The 20893-nt window shown below is 46.0% G+C and overlaps 1 protein-coding gene across 1 annotated transcript in view; it reads left to right on the forward strand.

Moving 5' to 3' along the window:
- Window positions 1-8023, forward strand: part of WDR89 (WD repeat domain 89) — a 67278-nt gene extending 59255 nt beyond the window's left edge. The window contains exon 4 of the mRNA XM_017961237.3: window positions 6017-8023. The gene's annotated coding sequence lies outside the window, so the exon portion shown is untranslated. The remainder of the gene's footprint in view (window positions 1-6016) is intronic.
- The last annotated feature ends 12870 nt before the right edge of the window (window positions 8024-20893 follow it).

Here is a 20893-nt window from a genome sequence, read left to right on the forward strand (position 1 = left end):
TATTACGTATTGCCGTCCACTCGTTAGCCACCATTGCTGCTCAGCAGCATTCAACCACCAAAACAGAGAGAAATAAGAAATGAAGCAATGAAGTCGGGAAGTGCGTCACTGCATCCCAGCATTCTTTGGGAGGTCGAGGCGGGCAGACCAAAGCTCAGGAGATCACATCATCCGCTAACTCTTGCGGAACCCCCTGCCTCTACTAAAAAACACAAAAAAAAATTAGCCGGGCTGGTGGCAGGTGCCTGTGGTAGGTCCCAGCTTACTCAGGAGGCTGGAGGTGAGAATGTGATCTGGGAGGTGGAGCTTGCGGCGAGCCGAGATCTGCATTTCCACTGCACCACTAAAGCAACAGAGGAGACTCCATCTCTAAAAAAAGAAAAGAAAACAAATAAATTGCAGAGAGCTTTTCGAACTACTCTACTAGCTGGATTGGCGAAGAACATTTCCAACTAAAGCGCGATCCCCTCCCTCCTCTCCTCCTCCTTCTTCCTTTTCTTCCTTCCTTCCTTCTTCCTTCCTTTTCCTTCCTTCCTTTGCAGAGTTTCACGCTGTTGTTCAGCTGGCGCAGTGATACCCGCAGCACCATGCCCAGATCATTTTAGACGGTTTCATCTGATAGCTGTTGTTGTCTCAAACTCCCGGATCCTGCTTTCATCCACCTCAGCCAGCCTTCCAGCAATACTAGATTTACGGGTGTCATTTCACCGCTACCAGGTCTGGGCATTTCAAGAAAATTGCACCTGTGGCCGACCGAGTTTCAGCGTGCTCACGCCTGTGGTCCCAGCACTTGCCACCAAGGTAGTGTTAATGAAAAGTCAGGAGTTCGAGACCACCGGCCAATATGGTGGAAACCCCTGCCTCCTTGGCCAAGCATGGAAAAATTTCACGGTACAGAAGCGTGCCTGTAGTCCCAGTTGTAGTCCCAGCTACTCGGGCGGCTCAGGCAGAAGAATTGCCTGAACCCAGGAGGCGGAGGTTGCAGCGAGCTGAGATCGCACCACTGCACTCCAGCCTGGGTGACAGAGTGAGACTCCATCTCATAATAATAATTCAAATAACAGCTTTTACCAACTGGTATTCCAGTTGGAATTGCTACCAACAGATTGCCTAGCCGTTATTTGCCGTTTTGTGTTTACCAAATTTTGAGCGTTTTCTGTGATGAAAATGCTGAAGAAAAGTTTGTAGCCCCAAATCTGACATTGGATCAAATGCCCTTTTTAAGCTGAATTGTTTGTTGTCAAATCCTGGTACCAAAACAATCTCCCCATTTTGCGCCTCCTCCTACTGCCGCAGAGGAATCCAGGAACCGGCATTTCCCGGCAACCTTCCCATCCGAAGTCGGCCTGGCACATTCTACCCAAGAGCATCTGGCGTGGAGCATTGAAAGGTCGTTATTGTCGAGGCTGGCCAGCGCCGCGGCTCACGCCTTCAATCCAGCACTTTGGGAGGCCGAGAGGGCGGGTGGACTACAGGCTTCAGAGATCGTGACCATCCTGGCTAACACGGGTGGAAACCCCGCCTGAAAAATAAAAAAAAAAAATTAGCGTGGTGGCTGGGCGCCAGTCCTGCCACGGGAGGCTGGGAGGCAGGAATGGTGAACCAGGCGGCGGAGCTTGCAGTGAGCGGAGATCGCCACCGCACTCCAGCCCAAGGCGAGCTGCATCTGGCTCCCCAGCGAGTACCCAGCCGGGCGTGGCGATGTATTGCATCCAGCTGGCTGGGAGCTCCAGGCAGTGAGTAGCCAGTTGAACCCGGGAGGCGAGTTCGGTGTCGGTGACGCCATTGTACCTGAAATGGGCAAATAAGAGGAAACGGCTTCAAAAAAAAAAAAAAAAGAAACCATGACTGATAATCTAGAGAGGGAAAACATACAATAAAGGAGATCCAAAGACAGTGGATGCAAAAGTTGCTTAAACAATAATTTAGGAACTTCCTGAATGAAAAAAGTTTAAAAGTAATTACTGATTAACATATGAAACATTTAAAAAGATGAAAAGGTGGATAATTTCAACAGTAACATATCTATAAAAATTCAAATGGACATTCTGTCACTAAGTTAACTCAATGGATGAATTTAACATCTAATCAGATACAACAGAAGACTAAGACAGATCAATTACAAATATTCAGAAAAGGCCAGGCACAGTGGCTCACGTCTGTAATCCCAGCACTTTGGGAGGCTGAGGCGGGTGGATCATGAGGTCAGGAGTTCAAGACCAGCCTGGCCAAGATGGTGAAACCCTGTCTCTACTAAAACTATAAAAATTAGCCGGGTGCCGCAGCAGGCGCCTGTAATCCTCGCTACTCAGGAGGCTGAGGCAGGAGAATTGCTCCCCAAGAGGCGGAGGTTGCAGTGAGCCGAGATGGTGCCACTGTACTGCAGCCTGGGTGACAGAGCAAGACTCCGTCTCAAAAAACAAACAAACAAAAAACAGAAAAGAAATACAGCCATGCATCACTTAATGATGGGAATACATTTTGAGAAATGCATCATTAGACAACTTTGTTGTGAGAACATGATAGAGTATACTTACACTACCTAGATGGTATAGCTTACTGCACACCTAGGCTATATGGTATATCCAGTTGTTCCTAGGCTGCCAACCTGCACAGCATGTTACTGCACTGAATACTGTAGGGAATTGTAACACAATAGTAAGTAAACATACAGAAGGGGACGGGCTCTGTGGCTCATGCCTGTAATCCCAGCACTTTGGGAGACCGAGGCAGGTGAATCACCTGAGGTCAGGAGTTTGAGACCAGCCTGGCCAACATAGTGAAACCCCATCTCTACTAAAAATACAAAAATTAGCCAGACATGGTGGCAGGCGCCTGTAATCCCAGCTACTTGGGAGGCTGAGGCAGGAGAATCACTTGAACCCGGGAGGCAGAGGTTTTTGTGCGCCGAGATCGTGCCACTACATAGAGAAGGTGCGGTGAAAATACCCATTATGATCTTATGGGACTTCCATCATATATGTGATCTGTCACTGAAATGTCATTATGTGGCACATGACTGCAGAAGCATGGTATGTCTAAACCTTACTAGCTTTTTGGAAAGCTTTGCTTTCAGGAGACAATATTTGAACTGAGACCTGAAAGATAAGGAGTTAAAAAGTTGAAGGCAGCACATTCTTGGCAGAGGAAACAGCAAGTATACAAACCTGAGGTAGAATTTAAAAGACTTGGATATATTCATGGAAGATGGCATATTGTAACCATTCCCACCCTAATTTTTCTTTGAGAGGCTAAACAATATTAGCAAATAAGCTACATTTTTTTATATATATATTTTTTGTTGTTAAAACAGTCTTGATCTGTCGCTCAGGCTAGAGTACACTGGCATGATCCCAGTTCACTGTAGCCTTAAATTCCTAGGCTCAAGTGATCCTCCTGCCTCAGCCTCCTGAGCAGCTAGGACTACAGGAGCATACCACCATGTTGGCTACTTTTTTTTATTTTTAGTTTTTGTGTAGAGACAAGGTCTCTCTATATTGTCCAGGCTGGTCTCAAACTCCTAGGCTCAAGTGATCCTCCTGCCTCAGCTTCCACAATGGTAGGATTACAGGTGTGTGAGCCACCACGCCCTGTGCATTATTATCTAAGGAGTCCCTGCCTTTGAAGTCATTCTCCATTACACCACCCTGATTATTTCGTTCCTAGCAATGATCACAGTCTATACTTTTGCTTACTTACTTAATACCTGTCTCACTTGCTAAAATGATTGGGTCCTTGAGGGCGATGATCTTGTCCACTGTTCATTACTGTATTCGTTAGCCAATGCTTGACACTAATGAATACTTGTAGGGTGACTGAATCTTACAAAACTTATTCTTTCAGATTTGAAGTTAATTAGCAGATTGAACAGCAAGAATAGTTTGTATATTTGTATTTGCTGTACACTAGAAGAAACTGCCCCTCTAAATTAAATAGTATGATATTGGAGAGAGGGGCCAAAGGAGAAACAAAGTCAAGTTTTAGCAGTTAAACTTTTTTTTTTTTTTTTGAGATGGAGTCTCACTCTGTCACCTGGGCTAGAATGCACTGGCTCGATCTCGGCTCACCGCAACCTCCGCCTCCCAAGTTCAAGTGATTCTTCTGCCTCAGCTACCCGAGTAGCTGGGATTACAGGCACCCGCCACTACACCCAGCTAATTTTTTGTATTTTTAGTAGAGATGGACTTTCACCATATTGGCCAGGCTGGTCTTGAACTCCTTACCTCACCTGCCTCGGCCTCCCAAAGTGCTGGGATTACAGGCTTGAGCCACCACGCCAGCCAGCAGTTAAACTTGATAAACTAACCTGATGTCCTGATGTGGAGAAAGTAGGATGGATGGAAAAGTGAAGAAGCTGGAGCTGGTCCCTCAATGCCCCACCATGCCCAGATATGGCCAGACATGACAGTGGGAAAGCTGAGTTATAGAGAAATCCATCGTTATCACCATGCCTTCCTTTTGAATCATGCTTTAGTGTTGGCCATCCTGCACACACATCATTGTATTTAACCCTTGCAAAGCTCTTTGCAATAGGAGGCATGATCTTCACTTTACCAGTGAGGACACGGAGGCTTAGAGGTTACATGTAAGCCCTACGTCACACAGCTAGGAATTAGCAGTGCCAGGTCTGCAACCCTGACCTTCTAATTGATTCCACTTCACTACCGTTTCTACCATACCCACAGCTGCTTCTGTATTAACTATGTTGACTTTTCTTTCTTTCTTTCTTTTTCTTTTGAGACGGAGTTTCGCTGTTGTTGCCCAGGCAACAACATCATGCAGGGGCGCGACCTCGGCTCACCTCAACCTCTGCCTGCCGGGTTCAAGTGATTCTCCTGCCTCAGCCTCCCAAGTAGCTGGGATTACAGGCATGTGCCACCACGCCCAGCTAATTTTTTATTTTTAGTAGAGACGGGTTTCTCCTTGTTGGTCAGGCTAGTCTCAAACTCTGATCTCAGGTGATCCGCCTGCCTCGGCCTCCCAAAGTGCTGGGATTACAGGCGTGAGCCACTGCGCACGGCCTGACTTTTCTTAAGAGACAGGGTCTTGTTATATTGCCCAAGCTGGCTTTGAACTCTTGGGCTCAAGCAATCCACTTGCCTCAGTCTCCTGAGCATGTTAACTTTCATTTGTGTGTATGTGACAAGATCTTGCTATATTGCCCAGGGTGATCATGAACTTCTGGCTTCAAGTAATCTTCCTGAATAGCTGGGATAACAGGCTCCAGCCACTGTACTGGAGTTAAAGTATTTTTTTAAATTTATTTTTAATTGCGGACCGGGCACGGTGGCTCACGCCTATAATCCCAGCACTTTGGGAGGCTGAGGAGGGCAGATCACTTGAGGCCAGGCGTTCGAGACCAGCCTGACCAACATGGTGAAACATTTATCTACTAAAAATACAAAAATTAGCCCTGGATGTGGTGGCACGTGCCTGTAATCCCAGCTACTTGGGAGGCTGCGGCAGGAGAATGGCTTGAACCCAGGAGGCGGAGGTTGCAGTGAGCCGAGATCACGCCACTGCACTCAGGCCTGGGCAACAGAGTGAGACACTGTCTCAAAAAAAAAAAAAAAAAAAAGAAAGAAAGAAAGAAAAGAAAAAGAAAAAATTGTGGCAAACACATGTAACATAAAATTCACTCACTTAACCATTTTGTAAGTGTAGAACTAAGTAATGTTAACTGTATTCACATTGTTGTGTAACAGATCTCTGGAACTTTTTCATCCTGCAAAACTGAAACTCTGCACGCATCAAACAACTCCTTATTTCTCCTTCCTGCCAGTGCCAGGGAACCATCATTCTACTTTCTGTGTCCAGGATTTCCACTCTAGATATTTCACATAAGTGGAATCCTACAGAATCTGTCCCTTTATAACTGGCTTATTCATTCAGCATAATACTCGCAAGGTTCCTCCATATTGTAGCATGTGGCAGGATGTCCTTCTGTTTCTAATGCTGAATAATATTCCATTGTATGTATATGCCACATTCTCTTTATCCTTTCATGTGTTCACAGACATTTGGGCTGCTTCTACCTCTTGCCAATTGGGAGTAATACTGCAATGAACATGGGTGTACAAATATCTCGTCAAGATCCTGCTTTCAGTTCTTTTGGATATATACTCAGAAGTGGAATTGCTGGATCATATGGTAATTCTATTTTTAGTTTTTTGAAGAATCATGTTAACTTTTAAACAAATAGCCCCATTCTCACGGAGTGTAGTGCAATATGTGAAGAGGTGGCATATTGCCTTCCCTCTAATTAAATTGAAAATAGCAATCATGCTCATATATAACCATTAAAATATGTTTAAACTTCTTACTTAAGATGCATCAATTACACTGTTGGCAACTATAGACGCTTTCATTTCCTCCCAGTCTCAGTCAACAAGCTGTTCTTTACTTTTAACAACGCCCTCCCCCAATATCAGGGTCACTAGAGCAGAAGATTCCTGATGGAAGGACCTGTGTTGTTCAATACTGTGCTCCAAGTAACTAGCACAGTAGTTGGCATAGAATAAGCACTCAAAAAGAATGGATACATGAACCAGTGAGTGCATGAATAAGAAGACCATGTTGCTAGGAATAGTGTAAAAAATTGAACTTAGCCCCAGGAGAGAGAGGAGCAAGCAGGAAGTGGAACACAGATGGCAAAGAGACATTTAATGACATGAATTTTGCCAGAATGATGACACCATCCCTAGGATGAATTCAGAGTAAAGCTCTGATGATCACACAGGATCATACCAGCCATGAAGGTTTGAGGAGTTGGGAAACCCATGGAATGCTAATGATAAGGTCCTTTCAGATTAATGGGATTGCGCTCTAGGGATTAAAACCCAAGGGAGTGCTGATAGTGCAGGACCCTCTTCCCCTTCTCTTCTGCCACACAGCATGGACTCTGGGGTATGGGCAGGTGGGGTGAGGAGCATTGGAAGCAAAAGCATTATCACACCAAGTGGAAGATTCCGTGCTGGCCGGCTTGCTGCACATGAGGCCGACTGAAGCCCTCTGATGGGGACTGGAGTGTGAAGTAAAGAGGGGATTCAACACTCCAGGAGGAGTTATCATCTCACGAAAGAAGCAGACTCTTCTACTAAAGGCTGCTGTCCTCACATCTTTGCACTTGATACGCAATCTTAGGAAATGAACCGGAGAAAATGGGATTACACTGTATCAATAGAAATTAAACTTAGAACAAAAATTGCATGAATTTATAAAGGGTATATAAGCCCTGGAACAAATTGTTCAGTGGAAATGATGCTGTCACATATCTGAAGCATTCATGAATCGTAAGTTCACTTCCATTCAAATGAAGAGACGAAATTCAAGAGAAAAGTTCCTTTTAATAGGCATATCCCCCCAGAGGGATAAAAGACAAGGTTGGGTTGCTTAGTGATTACATGAAATAGTTTCTTATCCCCTTAGTCAAGAGTTTAAATTTCACTAACAAATCAATACAGTGAGTAGTGGAATCTTTTATTGCTTTATAGGGGAGTCAACATGGCTTAATAGAAAACTCACTAAACCTGGGCTCAGAGGTTCTGCATTCAGATATTAGTATTGCCTTGACCACATTAGCCTTTTAGAGAATGATCAGTTTCCATCACACACACTGCCAACAGTGTGAGACAAATCCGACCATGTTTCTCCCCAACATAAAATTCTTCGTGGAGATAATTTTACACCTATAGGGCAAATTCTGAACATCTCTGTATAGTACATTCTTTCATTATTTGACTCTTTCTTACCTAAGCAACCTTAACTTACATCATTTGCCCCTCACTTCATGTGAAGCAACATGAACAGTAGGTAGTTCTTTCGGGATATACCATGCTCATTCACGCTTACTCTGCCTGAAATTCTCTCTCCACTCATTTGGCAAACTTTTACTCATTTTTTTTTCTGTCTCCGCTTAACTGCCACTTCTGTACTGGCATGGTGACTCACACCTTTAACCCCAGCACTTTGGGAGGCCAAGGCAGGCAGATCCTTGAGTTCAGGAGTTTCAGACCAGTCTGGGCAGCATGGCGAGACTGTCTCTTTAAAAACTGCAGAAAAACTAGCTGGGCGTGGTGGCGCACACCTGTAGTCTCACCTACTTGGGAGGCTGAGGTGAGAGGATTGCTTGGGCCCAGGAGGTGGAGGTTGCAAGTAGCCGAGATTGTGCCGCCATACTCCAGCCTGGGCAACAGAACAAAACCCATCTCTAAAATGTCCCTTAAAAACATACGCCTGACTGGGCACGGTGGCTCATGCCTGAAATCCCAGCACTTTGGGAGGTGGAGTGGGTGGATCACTTGAGGTCAGGAGTTCGAGAGGAGCCTGACCAACATGGTGAAACTCCATCTCTACCAAAAATACAAACATTAGCGGGCGTAGTGGCAGGCGCCAGTAATCTCAGCTACTGGGGAGGCTGAGGCAGGAGAATTGCTTGAATCTTGGAGGCGGAGGTTGCAGTGAGCCAAGATGGCACCACTGTACTCCAGCCTGGCCATCTAAAACAACAACAACAACAACACATACTTCCAAAGATACCTTTTGTTAATGTAAGAGTAGGGACCATGAGTTTCCATCTTTGAATGTTCAGGACATAGCAATGCCTGGTGCATAACAGTCTTCGATAAATAATGTTGAATGAATGAATTTATAAAACGGAGATGGCATAATTGACTGTACTAGCCAACAGTGTTGTAGTGATGGAATCATGCAAGATAGTGAATATGAAAGTTCTCTGAACGCTGAAAAGCATTATGTAAGTACAAAATTGTGTGATAATGGGCCCGATGTGGTGGCTCATGCCTGTAATCCTAGCACTTTGGGACACAGAGGCGGGTGGATCACCTGAGGTCAGTAGTTCGAGACCAGCCTGACCAATATGGTAAAACCCTGTCTCTACTAAAAAATACAAAAATCACCCGGGCGTGGTGGTGCACACCTGTAATCCCAGCTACTTGAGGGGCTGAGGCAGGAGAATCGGTTGAACCTGGGAGGCGGAGGTTGCAGTGAGCCGAGATCGTGCCACTGCACTGTCACTGTGTTGGCCAGGCTGGTCTCAAAATCCTGACTCGTGATCCGCCCGCCTTGGCCTCCCAAAGTGCTGGGATTACAGGCGTGAGCCACCATGCCTGGCCGTGATTGTTTTTGTTGTTGTTTGTTTTGTTTCGTTTTGGTTTGGTTTTTATGAAATGAAGTTTCACTCTCGCTTGTCACCCAGGTTGGAGTACAATAGTACAATCTTGGCTCACTGCAACCTCTGCCTCCTGGGTTCAAGCAATTCACCTGCCTCAGCCTGCTAAGTAGCTGGGATTACAGGCACCCGACACCACGCCTGGCTAATTTTTGTATTTTTGGTAGAGACGGAGTTTCACCATGTGGGCCAGACTGGTCTCGAACTCCTGACCTCAGGTGATCCGCCTGTCTCAGTCTCCCAAAATGCTGGGATTACAGGTGTGAGCCACCACGGCCGGCAGTGATTGTTTGCTTTGCAACAGATGCAGCAGTAAAGAGAAGCAAAAGGACCACATTGCTGCAAAAAACAAGCAATCCTAATCTAGAGGGAACTATTAATTAAACATCTATTAATGAATACATTTGCATGGCCAGATTGATATGAAGGTTAAGCACTCTAACTCTGTCCTTATCACTCATGGCCAAGTAATGAGGCTCCTGTTACAAAAAAAAAAACAAAACTTATTGACAAGATGGGACACTTACTGTTATTAATTAAATTATTTGGCTTTGGTCAGTGCTAATGATGGTAATGATTGATGGCTACATGCACTGGGGAACCGTCAGAAATGGAAGTAAAAATCTACAGCATGTCATACATGTATCTGCAGAGGCGTGAGTAAAGAACAATGGAAACTGAGAGAAAACAGCACCTCCAGGTGCCTACAGGTGGCATTCAGATCCAGAATAGCCATCCAGGCTTACAGAAAACTCAATCCAACTTTAAAAGGAATTACCAGGCAGAGTGTTGCAGCTCTGCCCAGCCACTTATACACTGTTGGTAGGAATATAAATTAGTCCAGCCAATGTGGAGAGCAGTTTGAAGATTTCTGAAAGACCTAAGTTATGGGTCAGGTGGCTCATGCCTGTAATCCCAGCACTTTGGGAGGTCAAGGCGGGTGGATCACGAGGCCAGGAGATAGAGGCCAGCCTGGCCAATATGGTGAAACTCCATCTCTACCAAAAATACAAAAATTAGCCGGGCGTGATGGCACACACCTGTAGTCTCAGCTACTCAGGAGGCCGAGGCAGGAGAATCACTTGAATCCGGGAAGCGGAGGTTTCAATGAGCTGAGATTGCATCACTGCCCTCCAGCCTGGCGACAGAGGGAGACTCTGTCTCAAAAAAAAAAAAAAGAACTAAGTGATGAACTACCATTCAACCCAGCAATACCACTTCTGGTTACATACCCAGAGGAAAATACATTTTTCTACCAAGAGGACTCATATGTTCATTACAGCTCTGTTCACAATAGCAAAAACATGGAATCAACCCAGGTGTCCATCAGTGGTGCACTGGATAAAGAAAATGTGGTACATGTACATCATGGAATACTATGCAGCCATAGAAAAAGAATGAAATCATGTCCTTTACAGCAACATGGATAGAACTGGACGCCATTATCCCAAGCCAACTAAGACACAAACAGAGGCCAGGCGTGGTGGCTCACGCCTGTAATCCCAGCACTTCAGGAGGCTAAGGTGGATGGATCACTTGAACCCAGGAGGCGGAGGTTGCAGTAAGCAGAGACCATGCCATTGCACTCCAGCCTGGCCAACAAGAGCAAAACTCTGTCTCAAAACAAGAACAAACAAACAAACAAACAAAAAACAAAAAGAAAGACAGAAACAGAAAACCAAACATTGCCTGTTCTCTTATAAGTGGGAGCTAAACACTGAGTCCACATGAACACGAAGATGGGAACAGTAGACACCGGGGACTACTAGAGAAGGGAGAGAAGGAGTGGGGCAAGGGCTGAAAAACTACCTGTCAGGTGTGATGCTCACTACCAGGATGATGGGTTCAGTCATACCCTAAACCTCAGTACCTCAGTACCAAAGATTGAAATTGCTCCAAAAAATTTACTTTTATTTTTGTTTATTTTTTTGAGACGGAGTCTCGTTCTGTTTCCCAGTCATGCAGAAGCATGATCTCGGCTCACTGAAACCTCCACCTCCTGGGTTCAAGTGATTCTCATGCCTCAGCCTCCCAAGTAGCTGGGATTACAGGTGTGCACCACCATGCCCAGCTCATTTTTGTATTTTTAGTAGAGATGGGGTTTTGCCATGTTGGCCAGGCTGGTCTCGAACTCCCAACCGCAGGTGATCCACCCACCTTAGCCTCACAAAGTCCTGGGATTACAGGCATGAGCCACCGCACCTGGCCCCCAAATTTTACTTTTAAATATTTCCTACACAATATATGGTGCAATGGCTGGGTGCGGTGGCTCCCGCCTGTAATCCCAGCACTTTGGGAGGCCAAGGCAGGCGGATCACCTGAGGTTAGGAGTTCGAGACCAGCCTGACCAACATGGAGAAACCCCGTCTCTACTAAAAATACAAAATTAGCCAGGCATGGTGGCATGCGCCTGTAATCCCAGCTACTTGGGAAGCTGAGGCAGGAGAATCGCTTGAACCTGGGAGGCACAGGTTGCGGTGAGCTGAGATTGCACCATTGCACTCCAGCCTGGGCAACAAGAGTGAAACTCCAACTAAAAAAAAAAAATATATATATATATATATATATATGTATATATATATATATGATGCAATGTGAAAAAATAAAGGAACATATATTCACATACAAAAAATAAAGATAGACGACAGGAAACTGACAAACCTGCTGTTAACTAAAGACAAATAGCTAAAAACTAACCAGGAAGTTTTTACAATACAGTCTTCCAAGTGTTCCGAATGTCAGCAAAAAGAATAAGCCTTTAGAAGGAAGAGCTCCTGAATGTACATAACTGCAGGATGAGTCAACGGTGGGGTCTTGAACTGGCATTAGGGAAAGTTTTTCCAGGACGAGTATAATTAACAGCTTCAGTCATTACCAAGTGGTATTGAGTCTAGGGAACAGGCTCAGGGAAACGTTGTCCTCAGAATTAAAACAGAGATAAATCAAGACATAATCGACGAGATGCACCACCTGTAGAGGTAACTCACCCTAAGAAATGTTTTGCAAATGTGTTTGCAGGGAAACTTCCTAAGACCTGAGTGCAATGCTCTTGACTAAAATTAACAACGTATTTTATGCCTCTGTGCCTTCACACGTGTTCCTTCTGCCCATTACATATTCTGTTATCCTTATCTCCCCTTTCCCCAGTCCATTGGGTAGAGTATTATTCTTTCAGAATGTAGTCCAGGCATCATCATAACCTGTGCCTGAGAACAGAATGAATTATTTCCTCCTACTTTCTCTTCTCCATATATCATATTATCATTTGAGGATCTGTCTCACCTAGCACATTGCAGGCTCTTCGAGGGCAGAACCCAAACCTCTTTTCCCCAGCATCTCCTACCTCAGTGCCCAACCAAATAGGTATCTATTCAACGGATCAACTGAGTGGACCAGGAGAGGGGAGGAAGCATATTTTTATCCTAAAAAGTACATCAGTGCCGGGTGCGGTGGCTCACACCTGTAATCCCAGCACTTTGGGAGGCCAAGGCAGGTGAATTACCTGAGGTCAGGAGTTTGAGACCAGCCTGCCCAACATGGCAAAATCCCTTCTCTACTAAAAATACAAAAAATTAGCTGGGCGTGGTGGCAAGCGCCTGTAATCCCAGCTACTCAGGAGGCTGAGGCAGGAGAATCCCTTGAATCCGGGAGGTGGAGGTTGCAATGAGCCAAGATCGCACCACTGCACTCCAGCCTGGGTGGGAAGGGCAAAACTCCGTCCAAAAAAAAAAAAAAAAAAAAAAAAGTACATCAGTGCCGGGCGTAGTGGCTCTGTAATCCCAGGACTTTGGAAGGCCGAGGTGGGTCGATCACTTGAGCCCAGGAATTCCAGACCAGCCTGGGCAACGTGTTGAAATCCTGTCTCTACTAAAAGAAAAAAAAAAAAAATAGCAGGGTGTGGTGGTGCATGCCTGTAGTCGGAGCTACATGTTAGGCTGAGGGAGGAGAATCACTTGAACCTGGGAGACAGAGGTTGCAGCGAGCTAAGATCATGCCACTGCACTCCAGCCTGGGCAACAGAGCAAGACTCTGTCTCAAAAAAAGAAAAAAAGTACATCAGAATCTTTGGATAGGCAGTGGTGGCTTGCAGGATTGGCATATTCAATATTGCAGTAGATTTGGTGGGCAGTTTCAGAATCCGCACGAGCCATGAGGTTTTTTTTTTTTTTTTTTTTTTTTTTTTTGAGACGGAGTCTCGCGCTGTGTCACCCAGGCTGGAGTGCAGTGGCGTGATCTCGGCTCACTGCAAGCTCCGCCTCCCAGGTTCAGGCCATTCTCCTGCCTCAGCCTCCGAGTAGCTGGGACTACAGGCGCCCGCCACCACGCCCGGCTAGTTTTTTGTATTTTTAGTAGAGACGGGGTTTCACCATGTTAGCCAGGATGGTCTCGATCTCCTGACCTCGTGATCCGCCCGCCTCGGCCTCCCAAAGTGCTGGGATTACAGGCTTGAGCCACCGCGCCCGGCCTAGGTTTTTTATGTTTATTCAAAGAGATCTCAGGCCGGGCGCGGTGTAATCCCAGCCTGAAATCCCAGCACTTTGAGAGGCTGAGGAGGGCAGATTACTTGAAGTCAGGAGTTCAAGACCAGGCTGGCCAACATGGTGAAACCCCACATCTACTAAAAATACAAAAAATTAGCTGGGCATGGTGGTGGGTGCCTGTAATCCCAGCTACTTGGGAGGCTGAGGCAGGAGAATCACTTGAACCTGGAAGGCGGAGGTTGAGCTGAGGTCATGCCATTGTCCTCCAGCCTGGGCAACAGAAGTGAAACTCTGTCTCCAAAAAAAAAGATATCTCCAATTATTTTTTAAGTGAGAGATTGTTTTAGTAAGGAGACAAATTTATAAATGGAAATGTGCAGCTTGCTATAAAAGTATGCAAAAGATTAAGAACTGGTATAAAGCTAAAGAAGAATTAAATCCCCAGGTGGCAATCAGAAGTTGCACAGAGGAGGAAATGGATTGATCTCGGTCTTGAAAGATAAACAGAACTTTGTTGAGTATGATGGTTAATTTAGGTGTCAGCTTGACAGGATTAAGGGGATACCCACATAGCGGGTAAAGCGTTATTTCTAGGTATGTCTCTGAGGGTATTTCTGGAAGAGATTGGCATTTGAATCAGTGGACCAAGTAAGGAAGATCTGCCCTCACCCAATGTACGCACGCACCATCCAATCAATTGAGGACCCAGATCGAACAAAAAGGCAGGGAAAAGAAGAACTCCCCCTCTTCCCCTTCAACGGAAACACCCATCTTTTCTTGCCCTTGCACATCAGAACCTCATGTTGTCCAGTCTTTGGACTGTAGAACTTGCACCAGCAGACCCCTATATTCTCAGGTCTTTGGCCTTGGACTGAGAGTTACACCATTGATTCCCCTGGTTCTCAAGCCTCTGGACTTGGACTGAGCCACACTACCTGCTTCCCTGGTCCTCTGCCTTTCGACAGCATGTCATGAGGCCTCAGCTTCCATAATTGCACGAGTCAATTCTCCTAATAAATCCCCTATCTATCTATCTATCTATCTATCTATCTATCTATCTATCTAATCTACCTACCTACCTACCTACCTACCTACCTACCTACCTATCCATCTATCCTATTGGTTCTGTTTCTCTAGAGAACCTAGACCAATACATCAAGCAAACTGTCAGGCAGAGGGAACAGCCTTTACAAAGCAAGCAGGTTCCGCTGCTTGGAGCAGAGACCTAAAATAACAGTGAGGCTGGGCACAGTGGCTCACACCTGTAATCCAGGACTTGGGAGGCTGAGGCAAGCGGATTACCTGAGGTCAGGAGTTTGAGATCAGCCTGGCCAACACGCTGAAACCGTGTGTCTTCTAACAATACAAAAATTAGCCGGGCGTGGTAGCGCACACCTACTGTAGTCCCACCTACCTGGGTGGCTGAGGCAGGAGAATCACTTGAACCCAGGAGGCGGAGGTTGGGCTGCAGTCAGGTGAGATTACGCCACTGCACTCCAGCCTGGGCAGCAAAGCCAGACTCTGTCTCAAAAAAATAATTATAAATAAAATAAAATAAAATAACAGTGGTTAAACAGTCAGACAATTTATTTCTGTCTCTACAAAGATCTAGACGTCTTTATCCAACTATTCCAAAAGCAAGGTGTGTCCTTCATCCTTTATGGTCCAAGATGTTGGTTAGTGCTCCAGCCATCACGTCCACATTCCAGATAGTGCAGAAGAAAGAAGTACAAACGATCTTAAAAACTATCATTTTATGCAGGTTCTTAGTCCACATCCATCCCATTAGCCCAACACAGTCTCATAACTGTCTCATAACCACAACTAGCAGCAAAATTCTCTGGGAAATACAGTATTTATTCTGGGTATCACATCTCCACCTAAAAATTTGGCATTCTATACCTGTGAAAGGGGAGAACAGATAATGGGGGACAATTAGCTATTTTTGTCACATATTCTTATCTCCACTTTTTTTTTTTTTTTTTTTATGGCGTCTCACTCTGTTGCCCAGGCTAGAGTGCAGTGGCACGATCTCAGGTCACTGCAACCTTCACCTCCCATGTTCAAGCAATTCTCCTGCCTCAGCCATCTGAGTAGCTGGGACTACAGGCATGCACTACCATACCTGTGTAATTTTTGTATTTTTAGTAGAGACAGGGTTTCATCATGTTGGCCAGGCCAGTCTCGAACTATGACCTCAAGTGATCTGCCCACCTCAGCCTCCTAAAGTGTTGGGATTACAGGTGTGAGCCACTGTACCTGGCCTTTTTTTTTTTTTTTTTTTGGAGACTGAGTCTTGCTCTGTTGCCTAGGCTGGAGTGCAGTGGCACAATCTCGGCTCACTGCAAACTCCGTCTCCCAGGTTCAAGAGATTCTCCTCCCTCAGCCTCCCAGGTAGCTGGGATTACAGACACCTGCCACCATGCCTGGGTAATTTTTGTAGTAGAGACAGGGTTTCACCATGTTGACCAAGCTGGTCTTGAACTCCTGACCTCAAATTATCCACCTGCCTCAGCCTCCCAAAGTGCTGGGATTACAGGCATGAGCCACCACACCTGGCCATCTTCATGTTTTATATACAATCAATGCAGAGTGGTTGCATTATTTTCATGGTGCATTCAGGAAATTTCAAGTAGTTTTTCTTAGCTTATGCATAAAGTGTAAAGTAGGGAGAATGAATGGTAATAGAGCTAGAAAGATAATCAAGTGATCAGAACATTAAGGGATGGACCCAGTGTGGTGGCTCACGCCTGTAATCCCAACACTTTGAGAGGCCAAAGTGGGTGGATCACCTAAGGTCAGGAGTTTAAGACCAGCCTGGCCAACATGGTGAAACCCTGTCTCTATTTAAAAAAAAAAAAAAAAAAAATTAGCTGGGTGTGGTGGCGGGAGCCTGTAATCCCAGCTACTTGGGAGGCTGAGGCAGGAGAATTGCTTGAACCTGGAGGCAGAGGTTTCAGTGAGCCGAGATCACGCCATTGCACTTCAGCCTGGGCAACAGGAACGGAACTCAGTCTCAAAGAAACAAACAAACAAACAAAAATTAAGGTGTGGCTTGTGTGCTATTCAGGTTACTCAAGGACTCAATAATTTGTTCAATTAGGTAAAATGAGTTTTTAGATTTTCTGAAATGGAAAGGAGACCCAGGATAGCAGTGACGATGCCATGTTACTGCCTACCTGTGGGAAAGAACTGTCTCTCTGTTCCTCCTACTTCTTACCCTTTAAATGCAAAGAAACAGCAGCAAGAAAGAAGCTGAGGAAAGGACTACTAATATTTTAATCAATATTCATTGAAATAAATTTGTACTAAGCACTTGCTTAGTACCAATGCTTAGTACAAGCATTTGTGTATGTGGCCCAAATCCAATCCATGTAATCATAATAGTCTATCAAAGCAGCAATGCCACTATTTCAGTAAAGAAAGCATTTTTACAGTCGGGTGCAGTGGCTCATGCCTGTAATCCCAACACTTTGGGAGGCTAAGGTGGGTGGATCACCTGAGGTCAGGAGTTCGAGACCAGCTTGGTCAACATGGTGAAACCCTGTCTCTACTAAAAATACGCACCAGCTGCGTGGTGCCTGCAACCACCACAGTGGTGCTGAAGCAGAATCTCAACCCGGAGGCAGTGAGTCGAGATCACGCCACTGCACTCCAACCTGGGTGACAGAGCGATTCCATCCCCCCAAAAAAAAAAAGAGTTTTTAGGCCAGGCACAGTGTCCGCCACCGTGGTCCCACTCTAGAGGCTGAGGTGGCGTGATTTACGACCCTGTGGGAGGCTCCCAAGACCAGCCTGGCAACATGAAAACCCTGTCCTTACTAAAAAAAAAAGCCCAGATGTGGTGGCATGTCCCTGTAGTCTCAACCATCTCTGGGGCTGAGGGAGGATCTCTTTTTTTAGGACAAGTCTGGTTTCTTGTTCTTGCTGGAGCGGTGCGGCCAGGATCTCAGCTCACTGCAAGCCCGGCCTCCTGGTTTACGCCATTCTTCTGCCTCAGCCTCCTGCTGGGACGCGAGGCGCCTGCCACCTTTGCCTTCCCATTATTTTTATTTTAGTAGAGGACGGGTCACCGGAAAGCATGGACATGGTTCGATCTTTCTGACCCCTGATCCTCCTGCCCCGCCTCCAAAGTGCCAGCAGATCATGTGCCTCTGAGCCAATCACGCCTCGCCGGGAGGATTCCCGGAACTGGAGGGCGGAGGTTCAGTGAGCGAGATTGTGCCACTGCACTCCAGCCTGAGCCACAGAGTGAGACCCGTCAAAAAAAAAAAAAAAGCTTTTGTGGGATGAAATAGAAAGTATTTCTGTTTGTTTGTTTTATAAGTTCATTTGATGTATTGGACGATCAGTGGTTAGTTCTTTATCCATTGATCAGATTTTGAAAATGGTAAATTGCCATGGTAACCAAAGTATAGAGCTTGTTTGTTGAATCTTTCATCCCTCGCCATGCTTTCTGGACAACCTTGATACGTATGGTCAATCCTATCTTCGGGCCCAAACAGCTTTGTTGAGCCTAGTATCAATGTGCACATCTGGAGTGCCCATCTCCTTCATGGCAAATTTTTGGATCTCTTTGAGCGCCCAAGGGGCACACTTCCTGAAGTCCATGCTATGGATGCGCTTGTGAATGTTGATGGCAGAAAGGCTCTTCTTCTTGCCATCCTTCTTTGCAGGACCCATCATGCTGGCCCAAGGTGGAAAGCAAGAGAACTACAGATTGTGGGAGAAAGAAAGCAGCGGTTCCCTGAAGGTATTTCTTGAAACACTGGAGGAGAATGGAGCTAGCTCAAATGGGAATAGGTGAGATTTATAGCCACTCTCCCCATCCCTGCAGCATATCTACTTTAAATTCTTGTGTGTGTGTGTGTGTTTTTTTTTTTTTTTTGAGAGGGAGTCTCGCGCTGTCGCCCAGGCTGGAGTGCAGTGGCCGGATCTCAGCTCACTGCAAGCTCCGCCTCCCGGGTTTGCGCCATTCTCCTGCCTCAGCCTCCCAAGTCGCTGGGACTACAGGCGCCCGCCACCTCGCCCGGCTATTTTTTTGTATTTTTTAGTAGAGACGGGGTTTCACTGTGTTAGCCAGGATGGTCTCGATCTCCTGACCTCGTGATCCACCCGTCTCGGCCTCCCAAAGTGCTGGGATTACAGGCTTGAGCCACCGCGCCCGGCTAAATTCTTGATCATGTTAATTTGTAGGTCTTAAGGCATTACATCAAGAAATCACAAATTACATCGGGAGCCAAGCTGAGTTTAGCAAGATCTCATAACCTGTCTGGTTCTCTGACCTATTAAATGAGAGGTCAGGACAAACTGAGTTATCAGGGACATTTTTTTTTTTTTTTTTTTTTTTTGAGACGGAGTTTCGCTCTTATTGTCCAGGCTGGAGTGCTGGAGTGCAATGGTACAATCTCGCCTCACCATAGCCTCTGCCTCCCGGGTTCAAGCGATTCTCCTACCTCAGCCTCCAGAGTAGCTGGGATCACAGTCATGTGTCACCACACCCGGCTAATTTTGTATTTTTAGTAGAGATGGGGGTTTCTCCATGTTGGTCAGGCTGGTCTCAAACTCCCAACCTCAGGTAATCCACCTGCCTCAGCCTCCCAAAGTGCTGGGATTATAGGCATGAGCCCCCGCGCCCGGCCAATCTGGGCCTTTTCTGCTCAAACATTGCAGAAAGGAAAAGGCAGAGATAACTAATGATGTCAATGATAATACGGCAGTCTCTTCCCAAACACACTCCCAAGCTTTTTTCGTTGTTGTTGTTGAGACAGAGTCTTAGTCACCCAGGCTGAGTGGCACCATCTCAGCCCACCAAAACCTCCACCTCCCAGCTTCAAGCAATTCTCGTGCCTCAGCCTCTCAAGTAGCTGGAATTACATGTGGGAAAAAGAAAGAGAGATCAGGCTGTTACTGTGTCTATATAGAAAGAAGTAGACATAAGAGACTCCATTTTGTTCTGTATTTGAGATGCTGTTAATCTGTGACCCTACCCCCAACCTTGTCCTTGCAAGAGACATGTGCTGTGGTGACTCAAGGTTTAAAGGATTTTGGGCTGTGCAGGGTGTGCTTTGTTAAACAAGTGCCTCGCCGGGCGCGGTGGCTCAAGCCTGTAATCCCAGCACTTTGGGAGGCGGAGGATGGGGATTCTGAGGTCAGGAGATCCGAGGATACATCTAGCTAACGGTGAAACCAGCCTCTACTAAAAATACAAAAACCTTGGCGGTGGCGAAGCCTGTAGTCCCAGCTACTTGGGAGGCTGAGGCGATAATCCTAAGCTTCGGGGAGGCGAGGGCTTGCAGTGAGCTTTGAGAGATCCGACCCTGCACTCTAGCCTGGGTGACAGAGCGAGACTCCATCTCAAAAAAAAAACAAAAAACAAAAACAAAAAATAAAACAAAACAAAAAGTGCCTGAAGGCAGCTTGCTGGTTAAAAGTCATCACCATTCTCTTAATCTCAGAATTACCCCAGGGGCCGACACTGCCAAAGGTCATGGGGACCTCTGCCTAGGGAAAGCTAGGTATTGTCAAGGTTTCTCCCCGTAGTGATAGAGTCTGAAATATGGCCTTTCGTGGGATGGGAAGAACCTGATTGTCCCCAGCCTGACACCCACAGAGAAGAGCCTGTGCTGAGGACCAGTACAAGAGGAAAGAAGGCCCCTTGGCGGTTGTTGGCAGTTGAGATAGAGAAAAGCATCTGTCTCCTGCCCGTCCCTGGGCAATGGAACATCTCGGTGTAAAACCCGATTGTATGTTCTGTTTACTGAGAAAGGCGAAAACCGCCTTAGGGCGAAAGGTGGGACTTGCTAGCAATGCTGCTCTTTATGCACTAAAAAGGTTTATGAAGATGTTTGCATATGCATATCAAGACACAACACTTTTCCTTAAACTTATTCATGTCACAGAGATCTTTATTCATATGTCTTACTGCTGTACCTTCTCCCTAGGATGATCCTATTATCCTGTCACTTCCCTTTCTCTAAGATGGTAAAGATAATTCTTAGTAAAAATACTAAGGGAACTCAGAGACTGGTGCCGGCGTGGGTCCTCTGTATGCTGAGCGCTGGTCCCCTGGGCCCACTTTTTCTTTCTCTATACTTCATCTCTGTGTCTCATTTATTTTCTCAAGTCTCGTTCCACCTAACGAGAAACGCCCACAGGTGTGGAGAGGCAGTCCACCCCTTCAATTACAGGCACGTGCAACCACGCTTAGCTAATTTTTGTA

This window comes from Papio anubis, chromosome 7, assembly GCF_008728515.1.
Source record: "Papio anubis isolate 15944 chromosome 7, Panubis1.0, whole genome shotgun sequence".
In the NCBI taxonomy this organism is placed as follows: Eukaryota; Metazoa; Chordata; class Mammalia; order Primates; family Cercopithecidae; genus Papio; species Papio anubis.